Source organism: Anomalospiza imberbis, chromosome 3 (genome assembly GCF_031753505.1).
Source record: "Anomalospiza imberbis isolate Cuckoo-Finch-1a 21T00152 chromosome 3, ASM3175350v1, whole genome shotgun sequence".
Lineage (NCBI taxonomy): Eukaryota > Metazoa > Chordata > Aves > Passeriformes > Viduidae > Anomalospiza > Anomalospiza imberbis.
The window spans coordinates 70,560,718-70,582,538 of record NC_089683.1 but is presented as its reverse complement, the minus strand read 5'-3'; the positions used below and the strand labels follow the sequence as shown (position 1 = coordinate 70,582,538).

General features: G+C 45.9%; 2 long non-coding RNA genes across 4 annotated transcripts; one reads left to right on the top strand and one right to left on the bottom strand.

Moving 5' to 3' along the window:
• Positions 1 to 284: 284 nt before the first annotated feature.
• Positions 285 to 4,724, bottom strand: LOC137471032 (uncharacterized). Its single transcript, XR_010997365.1, has 2 exons — positions 4,431 to 4,724; positions 285 to 4,317 (listed from the first exon to the last, which is right to left on the bottom strand). It is a non-coding gene; the product is annotated as an uncharacterized lncRNA (long non-coding RNA).
• LOC137471030 (uncharacterized) lies at positions 3,941 to 21,356 on the top strand. Of its 3 annotated transcripts, XR_010997364.1 has the most exons (4): positions 4,919 to 5,025; positions 19,158 to 19,296; positions 20,446 to 20,557; positions 21,276 to 21,356. It is a non-coding gene; the product is annotated as an uncharacterized lncRNA (long non-coding RNA). The 3 variants fall into 3 exon arrangements; XR_010997363.1 differs by lacking the exon at positions 4,919 to 5,025 and adding an exon at positions 3,941 to 4,131 and having other exon boundaries at positions 20,446 to 21,350; XR_010997362.1 differs by having other exon boundaries at positions 4,920 to 5,025; positions 20,446 to 21,350.
• The last annotated feature ends 465 nt before the right edge of the window (positions 21,357 to 21,821 follow it).

Below are 21,821 nucleotides of genomic sequence, written 5' to 3'. Positions count from 1 at the left end.
CCATCTAAGGATTAATTTCATATTGTAACAACTGCACTTTATCACTGTTTCCCTTGACATTTGCCTAGCCTTCTCTGAACTTTACCTCTCAGCTGATGGGTGACAATTTCACTTCTTTAATGGCACTCCCAGGTGTGAGAGAAACATTGTCTATCTGCTCATTTACCTATTTCTTCCTCAGGTGTTTCTTTTGTGCCAGTATCTCTTAGGAAGTTTGCCCAGGCCGGGTGCCCAGGCCACCCTGTTAAACAGCCACAACCATTCCTGCCAATCTGGGCTATATCTTTGCTTGAGCAGAGCGACTAGATCCTGTTGGCATGCCTGACTCTCAGTAGGGCTGCTCCCCTGAAGTGCAGCCTTCTCTTCTGACATTGCCTTCTTTTAGAAGCATGGGCAAGAGCGCCTGCATCACATTCACAGACACAGAGCCCTTCATCATCTCTTCTGGCTCTTCAAAGAAACCATGCATCACTCTTTGAGCCAGATCCTGGCTTTCATTTAGTTACCCTGTAGTGGCAAGATGGGAGGCTAAAGAAGAGTCCTGTCACTGCCAATAGTTTCACACAGTACTTTTCCTTAACAGCAATTGCTCTCCTGCTAGGATCCATGAACTTGAGAACAAAGTACATTTTATTATTTACAAGGGTTAGATGACAAATACAAACAGATGGTGTGAAGATGACTCCTAATGCATAGTGATCAATGAATTTAATATTCATGGGTAAAGGCCTGGAAGATAAGGTAAACAGATTCAAATGTGCAGGGGAAAGTATCTCCTAACAATGCATAAAGTCAGCATGGCCTTTTTTGCCCTTTTACCGCTTGTCTCAGGGCAATTAACATAAGGGAAAAGACTGGCCAGTTTTCCAGTCTTCTTCAAGCATCCAACTTGAGCAGCATCTTCATAAGGAAGCCCTCAGCAGGAATTTTTCAGGGCCAAGAAAAAACCCTTCTGTTTTGCTGTTGAAGATGGCTGCAAACCTGAGCATGCTCCAGTCTGCTGCAGCTGCCCTTATGTAAAGCAGTTTTACCTGAATGACAGTGCTGTTTTAGCTGGGACTGGTTGGATGACTTACGATTACTCACCGGAGCAAGGGTTGTGCCACTGGAGACTCACCACACCACTTTGCTGCTAATGATACTTCTTGTGGCAGAAGCTGGGATTTCGTTTTCACATGCAGTCATCTGGCAGAGGCAATTTCAACACTGATGAATATTACGAGTCAGGTCCTCAGTATGAATCATCCTGTCCTTCCAGATGACTTTTTCTTTCTGTTGTTTACATCAGAGGCAGGGAATTTTGATGCTTTTTTGTGCCTGTTACTAAAGGAGTGTTTCATATGGGAAGTGATTTCCAAAATCTCTTAAGTCATCCCTCTGTATATTTCCTTTTGTTGTTATTTTTTGTCCTTTTGAGCACAGGCAGATAGTGAGATGTTTCTAAGGCACTACTGACTGAGTGCTGAATACACATCAAGAAAGTTTAAAGCAGGGGGAAAGGTTGATTGATCCATGTTTAGGCTGGATTGTGCCCAAAAGTTTGCTTTGAAACTTTGGTTTTCCTTGCCAAGATCAGGTTGTTGAACAAACAGATTCTGTGGGATTTGATCATCCCATTGACTTAGATGATCACTCAGCCCCAGAAAGGTGTGCCCATGGAGTCAGGAGCAGAACAGCAGCTCCGAGGTATCTGTCCTCCCCCTGCCTTCTCTTGAAAAAGCCCTTTGCCAGTGCAATAGTCAGGATTCCACAGCCTGCAGAGAGATGGGGGAAACTAAGAGATGGGGTAGGGCTGGGGAACAGTTGAGCTCCAAGCTGCAGCATGCAAAGGGTGGTGGAAAGCTGCCCTTGAATGTGGAGGTGAGCTCTGCCCCTGGAACTCTACCACTGTAGCTCCAGGAGGAAAAATTTTACCCCAGACTCAAGAAAAGGATCTGCTGTTTGTCTGCTATATTTTCATCCTCCTTCAGTAGCTGTAGCCACCATAGCCATTCTTATGGCAGCCTACCAAATTTCTGAAGACATCAGGCGCCTCTTTCTTGTGATCTTGCTGCTCTGCCATGCTTTCTCCACAGCACCTGGCAGCATCCTGGAAACGGTATCTGGTACCTGAATCCTTTTAAAGGCTGTCATGTGAGGAAAAGCGTGTTTATTGTCATGACTCCAAGGCTTAGATTTTCAGAGGGACCAAACTGCTGCAAAGTAAGTCAAGCTGTCCACAGCAGCAGGAGCACAGCATCTCTGTGTCTGGTATCCTCTCAGAAATTTTCCTGGCTCTGTGGATGCATTTGGTTTATATGGCTATGCAAGCTGGGATACTGCCCAAGATATGCCACAGAGAAACCTGCCCTGTGAATAAGAGCCTTTGTTAAGATGGATCCCATCTGTACATGATTTCATCAGCTCCATGAAATGTACACGACATTCATATGGTGAAATAGGCAGAGTCCCTGTTCCAAGAGAGAAAAGCCCTTCTGTCTGCTTTTCCACAGGAGACTGTTGCCATATGAGGAGGTGACACCTTCTGTAATGCTGTTGTGCTCTTAACCACAGGATGGGACAAGCACTGTGACCATACTAACATTGTCAGGAAAATAATGTGCATGGGGAGGCATCAAAAGCACACCCAAAAAATTGGCATTTCCCTCTCCTTTGCCTTCTTTTCCTTAAATATGGAGCTGCTTAAGGCAGCATAAATACAATTCAGGCCAGCTAACAAGCAGTCCACAGTGCTGAAACACTTCTGCCGTCCAAGCCAGCTCCCTGCCAGCGATTTCATTTACCATATGTTTGGTGTGGTTTTTGGCAGAGTCAGCCTGAGGATTTTTTTGGGCAGGCCTGCAAAACAGTTTCTCCCTGCCTCCACCCAAACGTGAGCAGGTCCTGTCTGCCACCGTCATACTGCTGTGCAGGGTCAGCCTGGCTGTTTTGGACAAAATTAGTCAGAGGGGCCTCTGGAAAAAAGCCCAAAGAGGGCTGATTCATTTTCCATAAAGTATTTGTATTAAGGACACAGTAGGAAGATGACTTCTTCAGCATCACGCCCAGCCGCTGTTGTAGCTGCTTTTCCCATCGTGCAGTAATATCTCCAGGGACCACTGCCGTGATCACTGTGTGCTTTCTTGCTGGAGAGGCAGCTTGAGGAGGCTGCAAACGGCAGCAAAGGTAGATCCCGACGGGAACGGGGAGCCCCTGCAGAACCAGCAGTACCCAGCAGCAGTCTACCAATAAAGCATTTCTGCAGACGCCTCATTTTTCTGGTTTGGTTTCTGTTTCTTTGCTGTGAGCGGCTGTTAGGTTTGCAGAGGAAGCTGCTGAGATGTGAGCCAGGGCAGCCCCCGGTGCTGGCCTGTCTCTGCAGCCTGCAAGCCCGGGTCATGGCAGGGGTGGCTCCCGCTCTCCCCATGGGTGGCAGCTCAGCCGCCCCGTGCAATGCTGCCAGGTAAGAAGGCTGACAGCTTTCCCAGGGAAGGAAATGGGAGGGTTGGGTACACACTGGGAAGGATTAGCTCACGTGGGTGCCAGTAAGGAGCAAACCTGGCAGGATTAGGACACTTTTCTCCAGGCATTGGATCTGGTGTCAGGGGTGGCTTGCTGCAGCCTGTCTGCACATCACGCTTCTGCTGCCTGCGGCAGGGCTGCCCAGCTGGGGCACAACCAAAGCAAACTGCGGCATGGAGAAGGCTGCTCTGGAAAGCCTGCCCTGGTGCTAATGCACCTGAACAGACCAGCTGCAGCAGTGCAGTCCTGCCAGGTGGGATGGAGGTGCTGGGCAATGCTGGAGGACCACACTGGGGTACAGTGCCCCTTATCCCAGGATGCACTATCCAGGCATACAATCTGGCTGGTGTCATCCAGCTAGGGCCCAGGACAAGTCTAGCTGACCCAGAGAAGAATAAAAGAGAATTTAAACACACTTCTCTCTCATTTTTAAAGCAGATCCCAGAAGGTGGGAAGGTGTATCTGCCTCTTTCTTTCCTGCCCCATGCTCAGAGCACATATTCCCAGGGGAATAGCAGTATTTGACAGGTCATGTTCACCCAGCAGAGGAGCTTTGCAAAAGAGTCACAGGTTGTCTGTTCAACAGACACTGTTCTTTAACTTGCTGACCTCAGGGAACAGCCTTGCCAGGTAAGCCCTCCAAGCAAAGATGAAAAAACCCAATAGCCTGCAGGGCTACGATTCCTCCCTCCCTTTCTGCTGAATTAATTAGCCAGGCGCTCCATCCCCTCTGGAGGAAGGCACTGGGATTTGGTCTTACCTCTACGTTTCTGTTGTGCGAAGCAGCGTGTCTGATCATCCTGATTCACCCTGGAACTGAGATGTGGAATTTGGCTTGATACCCATTGGAAGGGAATTTAAATATTCACGCCTATAGCAATTTCTTTTGCAGACTACTCCAGCAAGCAAATGTGTCCCAGCTGGGATACCTGCTGTGCACAGCATGGGCAGGAGCATCTCTTTCCCTGCCTGCCTCATCTCGTCCCGCTCCGGCCCTTCCTGGGGCTGCTCCTGAAGGCACCAGACCTACATGCCGTAGCACTGGCGTACGTGCCAAGGAAGCTTCCGTGTACCCACAGAAGGGCTGGGGGTCCTCCCCGTGCGGGGACCTGCGGGGGCAGCTCTGGCTGAGACAGCCAGAGGAGCGCTGAGGCTGCTCTGGGCACCAGCCCCTTGTCGCCCTCCTCCCCGGAAGACACAAGCTGGCCTTTAATCAGCGTTAGCTGTGCGCTGGGAAGTGTCAGCATGGCTTTGTTCCACCAACGTGCCTGTGCTGCGGCAGGCTGGTGTGCTGTCCCCAGGCGGTGACTCAGCACGCACACCCCATCGCACACCCCTGCCTCGAGCGGGGGAGAGCTGCGGGCACGCAAGGCAGCGGCGTGGCATGACCGCCGCTGCCGCGTGCGGGATGCAGTTTCTCTCCGCCCTGTTCTCATTTAGGGAGAAACTGTTGCAAATTTCACGGACCTTTCTAGCCAAGGCAAACAAAAGGGAAATCAATTCTGAGTGGAGGAACCGACATCAGTAAATAGCGAGCGCATTGCTGAATGCGAGTGGCTGGTTGTTTTCCTGCAGAAGCAGAGGTGGGCGAGGGCAAGCTTAGAAAAGAAGGGAAAAGCGGCAGGGCAAGGGCAGGGATCTCTGCAGAGAGAACTCGGCAGATAAAAGGCAGAAGAACAAAGGGAGAGACGCTGGGGAAATATGACTGAGCAGATGCATTGCTTATCTGCTCCAGCATCAAATACAATTCCTGCGTGTAAACCAAAAGCAATGACTAACCCAAAGCCGAGGACTGGCCTGTGGGAAGGGGTTGTGCTGCTGTAATCAGACGGCCGTTTTAGTTAAAGCATTGCACACATGAGCTGCTGATAGAAGAAAAAAAAATCTGGCTCTATGGCTTCCAACGAAATATCACAAACACGGTGGCTTCCTGGTGCAAAGTGCTGATCCTGTACAAATGCATGCTTCCATTTGTTCAGAAATTGTTGACAAGTGTGCTGGCTGCCTTTATGCTGGATAAGGCAAGGTTTGTCTTCCAACAGGTGGTTTAATGCCAGGGAAAAAAAAAAAATTGAGAGCCAGAATAAGCACATGGTACAGAATTTTGGCTATTCCAGCAGAAATGTGCCTGGGAGTTCACAAATAATCCTGATCAGTCTTATCCTGGGTACTACCACTTGTCTGAATTTTCACTTAAATCAAAGCAATTTTAGTTTAATTGGCTATTTCAGTTAAATATATGTCAGTACAAATGTTTCTAGCTCCTGGGTCCCAATATAACCAATTTTCCAAGGCAATGCAAATGGCATGAGAACTGGTGCTCATGATTCTTGGAGCATTAACACATGCATTTGACAAACACCTGCCCCTTTTTTAGGTGCTAGAGGACCCACGTGGTGTGTGGGGTGAGCAGAGAGACCTTTCCATGAGGTGCTGGGGCCGGGCAAGGGGTTTGGGCAGTGGCAGATGAGAGAGCTACAGCAGGAACCAGTGAGAGCCATGGCAGGGAGCTGGCAGGCAGAAGCAGCAGCCATCTTCCAGCCCCTAAGTGGGATGGAAACCTCCCTCCCTGGGTTTATTGCTGCAAGGTGTGTGCTCGCCTGCTCACTCACCCTAACCTGCCCTCACCTGGGGTTTGAACTAGCACGTCTGGCTGAATTTTTGAGATGACTGTATGAATGTTTGCTTCTGCCACCTCCGGGAGAGGAGCAGTGCAGACAGATGTAGGCGGCAACATCTTCAAATTACAGCTTAATCCACAGCAGCTCATGAGTCAGGGCTGTGACTCACAGGCAGAGACAACTTGGCATGAGGGGCACGCAGCTCCTGCCCCGGCTGCCTGCCCCGAGTGCTTGCAGTGCCTGCGTTCAGGCTGCACACACACCCGCCCTGCCAGGCCAACCAGCGGGCAGCTGTGCTGCTGCAGGAGCCAGCTGCTGCAGTCCGGGCACTGCAGCCTCCCGCTTCAGCCAGGGGTCCAACAGCAGTGCAGGCCGCTGGGGACGTGTGTCACTTCTGTGGCCAACCCTGTATAAATTACTGACAGTGTGGCCTGGAGACCCACATGTCCTCTAAATCCTCTAAACTGTGTTTCCAGAGCAAAAGGAGGGTGTAGATGTGTTTTCATACCACTGTGTTGGTTCAAATAACTGTCTAGATATAAAAATTAACTCCCACACGTCCGGCAGCTTCTTGAGGTTTTACTTTTTCTTTCACTCTGAGAGAGATTAGCCTTTGGTGACTGAAGATCAAGAATATTTCTTCCTGTACAAGTAAGTCTGTTGGTGCTCAGAGGAAATGGGGTTTCTATGAAGGTCTGATTTTAGGTGAACCAATGATTTTAGCTGCATCAATGTTCCAGGCATTAAAGACGGCCCTGCATTTTAAATGTGTTGCATGCTCAAAAAAACTGTCTACCCTAGGCCAGTCCCAAGGCATGAATATTAATGAAAGAGTTTCCCCACATGAACAACATGTACTGTCACATGCCTTATGCCTGCCTCGAATTTAAAATAGCCTGGTGCAGCCATAGGGAAGTCTCATGTCACTGTAACTCCACATCAACCGCAGGTAAATGCTGTGGGTGATACTGTTCTGCTGGGATGCATTTCCAAGTAGCTTCCAGAACAGCTCTCCTGTGGGGAATGGACTTGATCTGGGCTGAGTACAACTGGACTTTGAGGATTCCAGGCATGCTGGCTTGCATGCACAGGGGCAGAGCTGTTTTTCTCACTGTTTCTACATGGCTGCTTTATTTTTAACGGCCGGGACTAAATTTCCCAAAAGGACTGCATCCTGACAGACAACAGGATATTAAATTTAAGTGACAAATTTCTGCAGTGGTCACTTTTTTCCCAAAATCCACAGAGACCAGGGTGGCTGTCAGAGCAAATGTGCTGAGAACGGGTGCTCCATGCAGCACATCTCCTGTCCCAGGGGCCAGTGTCCCTTCCGTGTCCTCCCCTGGGAAAAGAAGGGCAGGCCAATCAAAGAAGCCTCTCTGGCATTTTGTCTGAGTTATGAAAAGCTGATAGCTGGAAAGATTCTTCTGCGTTTTGTCCTTTGAAGGGACATGTTTAGTGTCACTGCCTTGCTTCAGACACCTGCCATATGTGGTGTTGAGAGCAGCTCTAAGTGGGACAGCGAGGTTTCGTTTGCGTCTCTGAGGAAACCTGTCTCTTATTCCCAGCACACTGGTGTTGCTCTGCTTTCCTCTGAGCTCTGACTTGCTAACCTGTCCATCGCTCCCTGCATATCTGCACTTCACAGGCACCATTGCTTTTAACCAGGGAGGGCTGGCCATCAGTAGGGTGGGAGCCAGCCTGTGCTGGGGCATCTCTCAAGTCATTCTTGCCTTGTCCCTTTCCCATAGGCGTTTGCCCCAAGCTGGTTATCACTTCTTTGAAGACTGACATACAGTAAGTATGTTTCCTTAGAACAGGGAAGTAGGAAAACACTAATGGTGAGCAAACTAAGTGGGGAGGCAAACATCTCCACTTCTCCTTTTTGGATGTTTTCCCAGCTCATAGAAGTATCTCGTTGAGCCTGACTCAGCCTGTGTCAACGGATCAGCAACGACCCACAGAGACCCACAGAGACGTCCCCTACCACATCTCCCTCCACCAATCCCCTGTCCTGTGCCAGCCTGCAGTGGCTGGAGGCAGGAGAGGGTCTGGCTGGGGTGGTTCCTGCTTCCCCCAACACAACGAACACCCTGGCTTCAACAAAAAGGGTGAGGCTGCCCCTATGATTCTGTGGCAGGCAGCGAGTGACTGGCATTGCCACACTTTCATTACCTCTTTTGTATGCTGTAATATGAATATCTCTTCCTCTTCTCCTCCCTCTGCCCTCCAAAGCTTCACCAAATCTGGGAACTAGCAGTGAAGGGAGTTGTGCCCTTCGCTGCTGCCCTGTCCTTTCCTGCCACCCCTACCTACCCTTGGTGGAGTACAGGCAGCAGCTGTGGGATGGGTAGGCGGCCAGTGGTTGTGCCTGGGGCTTACTCCCATTGGGGTCACCAGGCCTCCTTCCACACAGCTGCTTCTTTCAAACTGTTTCTGAAATTTCGGATGGGCTTGGAGGAATTGCAACTAAAGTACTTGGGACATACTGCAATGGGACATTTTGTTACAGTGAAAACTACCATCCTTCTTCCCCTCTCAAACTTCTTGCTCCTGCCCAGCCCTGTTCAGGGGCTGCATGGAGGCTCACATCTGGGACAAAGTTAAAAATAATTTACCTTTTGGGTTATTTTCCAGCCACATAATTTCCTTGATCCCCTTCAAGTGAAAGCACTGCATGGCAAGGGAGCAGGAGGCATGGGTGGCCCCCAGAGGAGATGTGGGTATGGGGGGGGACTCTATGTTCCCACAGATGCCCACTCATAAAACCAGTCCTTGGAGGTTTTTAAGGCAGGCTGCAAGAGGCTGAGATCACACCCATTAATTGTTCCCTTTGCCTGCTCTTCCCTTGACTGATTACAGGTTGTCTAGACTGGGAAGTGCAGGTTTTGCTCTTGGAGCATGATCAGAATAAGGTGCGACATGCCATCCTCCTTGTGGTGGGAACGGTATGCCTGCTCAAGGAGGCTTTCTTTCTCTTTTGGCTTGGGCTGACCTTAGATCTGCCACCTCCTGGGGCAGGGAGAGGATGGGGCAGTCCCAGCCTACACAGCGCCCGCTTCGCAGGTACGGCTTGGATCTCCAGGCAGTGAAAAAAGACTCAATGTGGATCAGAAAGTGGTGCTGTTAAACACCACTCACTTCAAAGCTGTTGTCAGTTGGTAAGAAATAATTTAAAATTAAACCAGTTCTGAAACTATCTGCCGCAAGTGGTTACAAGCCTGAGTGTTGTAAAACTGGACTGTTTCCTCTTTTCCTCACAACGATCGTGTCCTTGATTCCTCCTTTAGGCTGCTTTGGCAATTCTTGCACAGTAATAAAAAGGCATGACACAGCATATGTTTTGTGGCTCACCTTGCCAAACAAAATTACAATGTTAGTGTAGCTTCTTTGCCTTTGCATAATGAACTCTGCAAAGAAGCTGGAGAGAGGGTAAGCATCTGTGCCAAGATAAAAGTAAAAACAAGAAGTACAAAGGTCTGGTTTAAAGCAGTCTCAGTTTAAAGTAATTCTTTTTTAAATTACTTATCTTGAAACTGTTACAGACAGTTAGGGAAAGTCATAGTTTCTAAATGGCTGTTATGTTCTAAGTCTGCAGCTTCATTGCTTAGATTAAGAAAAAATAGATGCAACTTTGAGAGCTCACAAATGTGTCACAGCAGAGCATCATCTGCATAACACATGCTGGGGCCAGGAGGAAGTGGGCTGCAAAGGAACTGCTTATTCGCCATTCCTCAGGCTGGATGGACATTATTTGCATTTTTAATAGCATTCAGGATAATGTTTATATAATGGTAATTACACTGACTGACAACAAGGGGAATTTGGTGTGTGGGCAGGAGGTTGTTGAGAAATAGTGGTGCCCAGTCATGCCACCTTTTTCATCACCTTACGGTCACCCCTCAGGGAGCAGAAATGGGAGCATGGACCTCACTGGGAAGTCCAATGGAAGGGAAGGATTTCCTTGTAGAGTATTCTGATGACAGAATAAAGGGGAAGTCCTTCAGCCTATGGATCTGCTAAATCTGTTTCAGGAAAAAGGCAAAAAGCTGCTCCAACAAGTGTACTGCATTTACTGCCACTACGTACCTCTGTTAATAGCTGAAATTGGATTCAGGAGGAGTGAGTGGTTCAAATACTGAACATTTAAGATCAGAACCTACCTCAGTAATGACAAAGAAAAAACTCCCAGCAAAAGATCCAGCATGTAGTTTCAGGAAATCCAGCTAAGGGGAATTAAGGGGAAATTAAGGGAAAAAAAAGAAGAAAAAAAAAAAGAAATGGGTGAGGAAAATTTTGTCATTGGCTCTGGCAGGACACCCAAATCTTGCCTATAATAAATGAGATCCAGTCATTTGACAGGTATTAAATCTGTTCATGCTTTAATCACACTGAAATATCACCTGTTTATCACAACCCTTTTTGCCTAGATCACCTCTATGTTCGTTGTGATATACTATGGATGACTTTTGGTAGTATTTGCTAATGATATAAGAGCTAACAACTCTTTTTTTTTGTAAGAAATAGCATCAAGGAAAATAATTTAGTTATTTTTAGATAACAAAGACAAGTGAAATCTCCAAATACAGTGGCAAGATAAGTCAGTGCTTGAAGAACAGCAAGAGGTGGAATCACTGTAGAGGGAAATGTTACCAAATCTGTAAAGCAGCTCTGTGTCTGACAATATTCATCTTGCATAAAGCACCCTGAGGTGCCCTTCCAGCTCTCTGTAGGCACAATTTCCATGGGATATGTCAAAACCAGCTTCATTCCCAGGCCATCTCACCATGGTCCACGTGTTCTTGGAGGCTGAGGGAGCACACCCATGGCCCTGGCCCTGGAGCAAAAAACCCAGGAGGTGGCCAGACCTCAGCATGCATGTCTAGAAAGAGTCAGAGATGCTGCACACTGAGACATGCTCAGCTCATTCCCTGCACAAAGCAAAGAAGACCCAAACACCAACCCCTAGCCTTCAGCCCAGCATGACTCTGTGGGTGAGCACATCTCCCTTGGAGGTAGGGATGGCTTTGAGGATGCTCTCTGGTGTCCACATAGAATTAATGGGTCAACTTCAATGCTTCTGGGCATTGGTGCCCCATTTTGGATGATTGCTGCTATTTTTATGGTGGGTATCTGGCAGTGGTGGCTCTGAGCCAGCTCAGTGTGCTGCTGCACCCTGAGTGCAGGGCTGGCTCCTGAGCTGCAACTGATGGCATAAAGCTTCCAGTAAATCAAGTGGCTCGCAAAAACATGAGTGACTGCTTTCACAATGTGATTAAAATTACCAAGGGTAAACATTTCAAATGTTTAATAATTTACATCACCGCCTGTACTTTAAAGTACCTTTCCCCATTTTAATCCTGTAATCTTATGGGAGTCTTCCCATGTTCTTGTAGCCATTTCCTTCCTCACTTCAGCTGTCATTGCAGCTGAAAACTCACATAATAAATAAAAATACTGTATGGCTGGAGATTGTGCTGGGGATGAAAAACGTAATGCCATTTATTATAAAATCATCTGGGCAGGCAGCTGATCTTAGCATGCACTCTGCATCCTTTCAAAATCCAGACAATTTGTAAAGTACTATTGCAAAATTTGGTTTATATTCCAGATCACTTCTTATGATTCTTATTTTTATGAAAGCATTTTCAAATGCAATTTCAGTTAGTTTTTTTCCATGCTGGCTTTTCACGCTAAGCAAAGCAATGTTACTGAAGTCAGGCCTCACTTTCATGGTTTAGTTTGAGAGGTTCTAAATGTAAATCTGGAACTCGTATTGCACATTATGAGCTGTTTGTTTATATATTTGTAAACTAGGACTTATTTTCTCTCTAGCATTCTTCAGTTTCCTACAAGGTAAGCTCTTTGGTGAACTAATTCTTCAGGATAGACATGAACTGAATTATCGGAACAAAAAATCAGTAGGGAATAGGTGGGGTAAATTGTCCTTCCAGCTACTTCTGCAAACTTGTTAATAGCAGGATGAGTCCTGGGACTGACCTGTGGCTTTCAGTCCTCTCCTGGCAAAGCAGGAGATCTGAGCAGTGGGGGATAGGTGCGGGGGTCTGGGCCACTGGCTGTTCTCAGAGGAGCAGTGGAAAGACTATTTGTTACAACATGCTTTTCCCTCAGGTGAGTTACTTTTAATAGATACTTTGTTTTGAAATGATGAGTTGGCACTGCTACTTTTGATTTTACTTCAGGGAAGATGAACTATAGGTTCAGGGGGGTTCTCTGCTTCCAGTAGTGTGATTTCTTTAATAAGAGTAGGCTGATGCAAATACATCAGTTGCCTAAGCCTCTAGGTATGTATTTAGAAAATAAATACATTACCCATCCACGTCTTTACAGGGAAGCCTTTCAAATCTTCCCACCTTTTTTTCAGTGTTTTTAAGCATTGTATAGTCTGATCCAAAGACCAAGAGCATGACCAGGAGTGTTCTCTGACTGATGAGAATTGATTCTGAATTAGATCATAAAAGAAGGATGCACTGTGACAGCATTTTGTAAATTTGGGCTTTTTTTCTTTTTCATGAGAAACTGTTTTTTTGAGACCCATCCGAATAGGAGAATGTGCAGCATTAGCACCGCGGTTTCACGCAGTCAAACACTTGTGATCAGTTTATTCTCCCTGAGGTCTGAAGGTCTCTGCACTTTCCTGAGGAGCTTCCTATGACTCAAAGATCAACCATTGGAGGACTCGTCACATCAACAATTGCTAGACAAAGAACAGAAATCAGACTGCTTGCAAGGATACCAGCTTTGGATGCATCATCATAGATCTTCTACAATAGTGGAAGAGTTGTTTTCTTTCTATATAATTACATCAAGAGGAATCAGTTACAAGGTTGGGCTCACATGGTTGTTTGGAGCATTAAAGTCAACAGCTCCTTTAGCAACCATCCCAGCTCCTGGGCAGATATCCATGGGAGCTTTGGGAGCTCTCTTTAGCTCAGGATGCTCCAGAAAGAAACACCATTTATAGTGCATTAACTAGCTGCTACTTCACCCCTAATGCAAAACTACAGTGAAGTAATGAAATCAATAATCTTATTAAAATAACTCGCAGCAGTTACCAGACACCCTGCTGGTGAATCTCTCATACCTAAAGGGATGTCAGCAGGAACATGCCAGGGCCACAAAAAACAGCCAAAAGCCAACTTGCCTTCACCCCACTCAGGGAAGCTTTTCCAGAACAGCACAGGGGCAGGCATCCAAGGACAGTCCCAGGATGGATGAGAGTCAGCTTGGGTGGGATGGCAGAAGAGAAGAGAGGATAAGCAGCTCCAAAAAGGTAGTTTCTGGCTTGGAGTTTTGCATAAGAAAGCTTTTCTACCATTAATGCAGCTAGAGTGAGCTATTACCAGGAGCAGTGCACACTGTGCACTGGAAAAAGCTGTCTGGAAAAGATTAATCTGGTCTTGAAGGCCAGATGTGTCTTGGTTGGCTATTGAGAGGCTGGAGGGTCTGGTTCATTTATGGATGCAATGAAGACAAAACAGCTCTGCTTGGCCTGAATCTCTGTGTTTAAAAACACATTATATTGTCAATGCATAACTGAATAAAGAAGATTAACTGTATGCTAGTAAGGCCTAAGCCTTCTTACTGTGCAAAGACATAAAACCATCCTAACACAGAGAAACAGAACTGAGAAAGTATTTTAATAACACACTTTTACTGGTCATGTTTTACACAAATAACATAAATATTTCCACCACTATTAGCCACATCTCCTGGAAACAAGTTCATAGGCAAGTAATTTTAAGTGCTAAATATGCAGGGTCCTCTATGTCTAGCTCTATTCTGGTACTCTGTCTATGCCCTTCCCTGAACTGACTGCAGCTGCCATCTGTCTAACTTCTTCCTGGCCATCTTCTCTGAAAATTTTTATTCTAATTAAAACAGGGGAACTGATTTTGCAGGTGATGGTGACAAGCAACTGGCGTGAGAGTGATCTTGAAGTATTAGAAGTCATTATTTCTAGAAAAGGAGGCAGAGAACAAAACCCCACAAAGACAAAACTTTGATGGACTTTGAGACAGATTTCAGCTAACTCACAGTGTTAGTACATATAAGCTCAGAGGAACAAATTCAAGACAGAAAGAACATTTGGGAAGTTGGCAGTGCCCTAAGGAAGTCGTATGAAAGGCACATAACTACTGTGAGCCTCTCTACTGGGGCAACTTAGCACAAGTACAGAGGGAAGATAGTAAGATATCAACTGGCTAAGTCATGAGCTCTTCATTAGTCTCAAAAGTGCAGAGGAAGCTTACAGAAAGTGGAACTAGGTCACATTAGTAAGTATGAAAGAGCAGCATAAGTGTGGAGGAAAAACATGAAGATGTCAGTGATGCAACAAACAATGGGCGTGAAGTGTATGCACTAATAGCAGCAGGAGAGCCAAAGAAAGAGCTGGGTTTCACAAAGAGAAGCAGACACTGAGCTGATGATGTCAAATACCAAACATGTTTGATATTTTTTCCTTCAGTTCTTGCTCAAAAGTGCCTTGTTTAAGACGACCAGCCTAAGCAGTCCAAGGGTAAGAATACTGGCTTCAAGAAAAAGCAAAGAGGTCAGACAGTGTCTAAATAAGTCAGATATATTCCAACTGGCAAGCTCTAAAATCTTCTGCCATGACAGGTAAAGCAGCTGAAGCCCACTTGGCACCATCAGCACAGAAGTCAGGGATGGGGGCATGTGTTACTGCGCACTGGGAAAGGCAAATCTAACACCTACCACAAAAAGGGAAGGACAGACAGGAGGAACCAGGAATCAGAGACCAGACAGATTAATTTCAATTTCTGGAAAATTACTGGAAGTGGTTATTGGATCAACTATTTTCCAGCACCCAGAAGACAACAAGCAGATGAAGAACAGTGAGTACTGATTTGACAAGAACAAATCACATCAAATCAATCTAATTTCCTTCTACAGTAGATCTTAGATCTTGATTTTAGTTCAGCTTTTGCCTTTGTACCACCTGACACTTTCATAAACCAAGCAAAGCATGGCTTTGAAGAACCTGCTATTAGAACAGTGTACAGCTGGTTGGAAAACCAGACTAAGAGCAGTTATAAATGTTTCACTGTCAAACAGGCAGTACATATCAAATGAAGTCTGAAGCCATCTGTTTTGTGTCTGGCAGCACATGGTATTTTCATTAATATCTTAAAAAAAAAAAAAAAAAGAAACAAGAGCAGGGAACACAAATTAGCACAGGACACTATGAAGAACAAACACTTTGGAGAACAGGAGGAGAATGCAAAACAATCTTGACAAACGAGGTAGAGGGATGGGAAGTGAAGCACCATTCAGAACGGACAAATGGAGGTCTGGGTTTTTGTAGGCGTCATCATGGAATACATGACCAACTGAGGAACAACCAGCACGGCAGCAGTTCTGAGAAGAAGATCTAGGAATGTCAGCTCAACATGGATGAGCGTGGTCATGCTGCAGTAAAAAATGAAAGTGCTCTAATGAGGTGAACAAACAGAAGTGCAGCTTGTGACAAACAGGAAACCATTCTCCCACTGTTGTCTATGTTGTCAAAGCTTCATTTGAAGTAATATCTGCAGTTTTGGCCACTGTAGTTCAGGGAGATTGAGCTGATTTCAGAAAGTGCAAAGGAGAGCAATGGCAATGGTCCAGAAATGGTGCTGAGTGGAAAAAGCTGAATAGTCTAAACCCAAAAAAAGTCTGTTAGTCTGTACCACAGTGTAGGGGCTAGGAAGACATGATAGTGATTATCTAGTATATGAACCAGGAAGGGAATAATCTCATTTTTAAGTCCATCTGGGCTACTAGAGGCTTAAATCAGAGCACCAGAGTAGGCTGCCCACAGTTGAAGAATACCCAGTGTTAGAGGGTTTTGAGGACTAATGCAAAATCCCACATGGGGCTTGGGGAGGAGCAGTCAGGCCAGCCAGTGATTCTGCCAGCCCCACCTCTAACAATTTCCAGGAGTGGATAGTCTTTGAGATTCTACTCACTGGTTGCATCTGAACATCTACAATAATGAGGGCCATTTTTGAGTGGGGACAACTGAACCAATCAGAGTAATTGTATCTTTAATGAAATAGTTTTGGTCAGAAGAAGGGAGGCAACAGGAAGACATAAACTCAGTGTCAATTGGGCCAGTGTAATACAATGTATTACACTGTAATACAGTGTAATACAATCAGAATTTGCTTGCAGCCTACCTGGTGTTGTGCCATGGACAAAAGTCATATCTTGTTGCAAGGTCTGCTGCTACAGGTTTCCTCTTGCAGCTTACTGAGTGACACCATGGCTCTCAATACTCACACTCACTCTTTGTCCTCTGTTACCTTGACAGTATCCTCCTCTCTGGTATCCTTTAGGGACTGTCCTAGTGTTGCAAATGCTTCCTGCTTCTTGCTCTAAGATGAAATCCTTGCCTCAAAGGCCTCTTTGGCTGTAATACTCCAACCCTTACAGCTCCCTGCATTCCCTTAGATGTCTAGAAATGCAGCTCTGCTGTCCTTCAGTTCATGTTAGCCCTTCCCAGGGTTTTATATCATGTGGTTTTGTAGCCCTCTCTGCTTATTAATGTCTTCCCCTCTGGCCTTGGTCTCTTCCCAGGACTCTCAATTTGCCACCCTAGACTTCCACACTTCATCATCCAAAATCAGTGTCATACATTTGCCTGGCTGCCCACAAAGCTGAGCACTCGACACAGGAAAAGGAAACTACCTCTCAGCTCAAGTAAAATGTAAAGCAGCAGCTCTGGTAGTCCTCAGCGATCCCACTTGAATCCTTGGAATTTCTTTCTTCCTTTACCAGATTAATTAATATCTGTCTTCTCATGACCCAGTCTTCTACTGGTACAGCAGAATAAGTGGCTAAAAAGGTTCCTCCTGACCTTAAACACCCAAAGATGATCTAAGGAGGGGGGTTGCGGCACAGGTGAAAACCACATTTTTAAATAAATGCTGCAGGCTGGATCCCTTGAACTTATGCCTTGGATATGATGATTCACTGTGTAGAACAGTCTTTCATGGGTATGTTCACTTGTTTTACCATTCGTTGGGTTCTTGTTAACTGTGTACTGATTTGACACCGAGTTCCTTGCCACAGTATGCATTGTCATATATGTCAAATATATAAAACATTGCCTAGCTGTACTTTTGTTAGATGAGATTTCGCACGCCCCCACACAAGGCGATGTGCCCTGCAGAAAATACTGCAGCATCCCCAGCCAGGAAGCTCTGGCAGGAGAAATGCTATGACAGTGCAAACATTTACCTCCCTTGCAGGTGTGATAGAAAGTGACACCGCAAACAGACGTGTTTGAGCAACCTGGTCTCAAAGGTGTGCAAGGTGTCCCTGCTCCTGGCAGAGGAGGCTAGAACTGGATGATCTTACAGATCACTTCCAGTCCAAAGCAGCTTAGGATTCTATGATTCTTTGTAACTGGACAAGGCTTCAGCCTTGGGCACATCAGTTTGTCTTTTAACCAAAAGCAGTCCTGAAGCTCTCTGCTCCCCAAAGCCTGAAGGCATCTGCACACAGCCAGTGTCCTAAATGAAACCTGCATAACCCCAAGAAAGCCACCCCAGAAGCTCTGACCTTGTCTGCATGTGCATGTCAACCCTAATTGCATCCAGTGAATATAAAAGCCTTCAGTGCCAGTGCAGGCATTGCAGTGCCATGGTGGAAAACATTAGAGAGAATTAACAGAAGGTCACAAAGAAATAAAAGTGTAACTAAAAGAAGCTATACTGAGGAGCACAACATTTGACTTGTAAGTGTTGTGGCCTGAACCATAATCCAAAACAGTCCTGAGTTTCAGGTTTCAAAAACTTGAAATGAAAATAATGAAAACTTCTCATTAAAATAATAATTTTGCTGAAGTATTCTTTACCAGGGGCAATCCTCATAGACTTGTGTTGATTAAGGCGAAATCCATAGATGCTGGCCTGGTGCTGCAGGAGCTTCTAAGGCTGTCATTTTCCCCTCTCACACCATGCTACCTCTCTCCTCCAAGCTAGCTTCCCAGTAGTTTTGTTCCTCCGCCACCTCATCTCTCACAGACATTACTTTTCTAAAATACAGTGTAGAAATATGGTTTCTGAGAGATGGGAGCAGAAACCACTCCATAGCTCAGGGCTGTTTCCCCATGCAGGTACCCCCTTGCATCCCTCTGCAGAGCTGTAGGGTCTCAGCCAGCATGAGGCCAGCTCCTCACCTTTGCTCTTCACTTCCAGTACACTGTTCACAAAACTCAATAAAAAACCCTCAAGGCTAAGGACTGAAAGTTTGACACTGGGGGAGAGAGTTATTCATCCTCCACAGCTGGTAAGTGTGCCTGCTGATCTACATCATACCAGCAGCATCAAAGATGGGGCAGCAGATCTGAAAGGCTCAGTACAGACACCTGGTCTTTCCTACAAGAAAAGCACAGGCTGTAAATATGCCTCCAGGAAGGTGTCAGTGGCAGGGACACTGGCTAGCACCTATACCTGCCCCAAGGCAGCCTCTGCTGTCATTCCAGCACTAGAGAAATTATGTAACAGCAGTACATTTTTGGAATGCAGCAGCATCCACCCATCAGGCTGCATTGGATGCCCACATGCAAGGCTGCAGGCTGGGGTTCCTCTTCTGCTTCTGCTACCAGCGCAAAAAAATTGAGATGGAAACAAACAGGAGATAAAACACAGACAAAGGACTGCTGAAAAATATCAGTTGTAGTAACTCCTAGGACTAACCTTAGGTGTCAGATGAGTCGATGCCTCTCTTGAACATATGAACCATTACGTGGGTATAACAGCAATACACTCCATAATCCCTTCCATATTTTGCTTTATTGGCTTATTGTGCAGAGCCATTAGAATCAGGATTGTCTCTTATGAAGCTGTTAATGGGATGCAAATTGCATGAAAGATTTCTCTGCATCAATAGAAAACAACCTAGTAATACATGCTTGCATAAAAATCTGCATAAAAATACGCTACAAAAGACATACTTTGAAAGAAGCAAAAATCCTGCATGACTAAAGAAGAAATATGCTCATCACAGGAAAATTAATATCAGGATTGGAACTAGACATGACCTGTCTTAGAGCTGCTTGGTACCAAAGAACAAATGTGCCTTTAACTACTGAGGTATCCTGAAGACGTGATTCACACCATATCATGGCTAAAGCCAGATAAAGAAAGTGCTATTAAAATTTTATGCCCTGAAAAAGGTAGTTTCAGTCTGGCCAAGCCTGAATCTGTGCTGAATTCAGCAAAGAGCCATGGCCAAAATATCCTATATATATGCTGTAAATATGTGATATATATGCTATTTGAATTAAATTAGAAGTCTAAGCATCTTGCTCTGGGAAATGCATTTCTTCTTTTCATGCTAAAGTGATGCTTCAAGACTGAAATTTGACTTGTAGTAAAGTAGAAACACCTAAAACTAAATAGCGTGAAGTGCCAAGCAGTAAGTCAAGAGAAATGATGTACTTTATCCTACTCAACACTTTGGGATTTTTTTCTTTTTGGTGTGGACATCAATGTGGCCGTGATTTCAGTCCATTGTTTCCAGCAAGCACACAGCTGGAATGAACCTGTTATTGGTGTTCAGCCTGTGCCACCCAGACTGGTTGCCTTGCCCGGTGGCATTAGTGGCAGAGTCCCCAGCACCTCCGCGCACCATCAGTCTCTCATGTCATGCCATGGATCTGCCTGTTCTCTCTCCAGTCATGTGCAGCCAAAAATGTCTGGCACCAGAACACTGAGAAATACCAGGCCAGGCAGAACTGCAGATGTGAAGCCCCTCAAACTTGTCACAGTGGCAGTGGGCAGCCCTAGGGATACCCGCTACAAAGAGCCAGGAAGACAGAGAAGAAAAGCAGAATTGTTGAAATTCTTTAACCTTTTTCTGCTCAAAACACCTAGGCACAACAGGAGCCCAGAGTTTCCCTCCAGGGACACTACTCTGTCTCAAGCATGAAAGACCTGGCTCTTGCTTTGTCTCCTGCTGGGCTCAGCTGATATACATGGAGGAGCCTAAATAAAGAAGTGCTGAACTCCTTGCCCAAGCTTTTCCTCACCGCTATCTGCATTCTTTTACATTCATTAAAAAAAAAAAAAAACAAAAAAAAACCTGTTTCCTGATAGCAGGGAGGAAAATCACAGGGCTGTGTTATTTGGCTGTTTTTTCGGGTTTTTTTTTCACTTGCAAAAGGCACTTGAATATTGTGGAGAGAAGCAGCTCTGCAGGAAATAGGGAGATTCAAGTGGTTGGTAATAGACAAATGTGATGCAAAAGCAGAGCAAACAAGAAATCCACTATCTCCACCTCTCAAGAATAGGAGAATGGAAAAAAAGATGGGAAAAAGAGAAAATAATTGACACTGCTCTACCAGCCAGGTCTTAGAGAGGAACCAGCACACTCCCAGTCTGGCCCAGCGAGCTGCCTTGGACAGGGTGAGTGGATGTCAGCCAGAAAGGTTGCAAAAAACAGTCCCCTTGTTTTGCAGTGACAGTTAGATCTCTGAGAGAGAGCTGAAAGAAACAACGAGTGTGGAAACCCATAGTCAACAGCAACAGCCGCCTCCAGAGGATGACAGGGGGACAAAGATAGCACTGGAGGCTGCGGCACTCCTTGGCACAGGGCTGGCCAGCGGCGGGAAGTGCCTCACATCCTCTTCTCCGCATTGTTCTCCCAACTCCTCCGGTGGCTGGGAAAGTTTCTTCCAGCAATTTACCCCATCCTCACCCTGCAGCTGGCCAGCCTGCTGCTATTGATTCACTTCCCCAGGCATTTCTCTTACTGTCATGCTCTTGTGGCATCAAAGCAGCCACTGGGCTCAGGCAGGGGGGTGGCGCAGACTTCTCACTGTCAGAGGAAACTTTTCCTGCATACCAACATTTTTTAACCACAGGGAATGGCAGTGGTGAGAGCAAGGACAAATGAACACTCAACCAAGATACAGGTGGATTTAGGAAGCATTACTGCTGCTTTATGTGAGAGGTGACACCTTTCAGAACCAGCACCACTCTATTATGTGTAAGGCTGTTTTCCTTCCCTCTCAGCACAAAATAAAAATCATCAAACAAAGAGTCCTGGGTTTAGATCTGTAATCGGATCAAATTGTTGTTAATGACCTTGTTTGGTCTATTGTGCCTTTGTTTTCCACCCCAGCTTGCACCAGGGCAGGTAGTGTGCTTAACACTGCCATCGGGGTGACCTGACTTAGAGCCATCCTGGTTTTATTCTTCTCTTGGAAGAGGGCTGACATCCTGCAGGACAAATCTGGGTCTCACTGCCAGAGAGCTATGGATGATTGCTGACGTGTCATGTCAAGATAAGTACAGGCTATGGTGTGGTGGACTGGAGGCTTTGAGAGAACGGCGTGGAAGCACAGAGCTTTAACGCTAAGATTACAACTAAACGTCACCTGGGGCTGGCTGCTTAAGTAAGGCAAGTCTTGTTTAACTGCAGGAAATAACATCTTGTAATAGAAATCTAATTACAATGAACAGGACCCAATGTAAAGGTTATAGTTTATGGATTAACAGTGAGAACTGATGCTGTGAACTGGGAACTCATCTGGAATGGCTGAAGGGGAAAAAACATTTGGGCACCAATAGGATGCAGTTATGGGAAGACAAGCATGATCCCAGGATGTGCTGGAGAGTGTTCAGCAGAGGAGGTGAAAAGCAGAGACGATGACATGCACAGATAGGT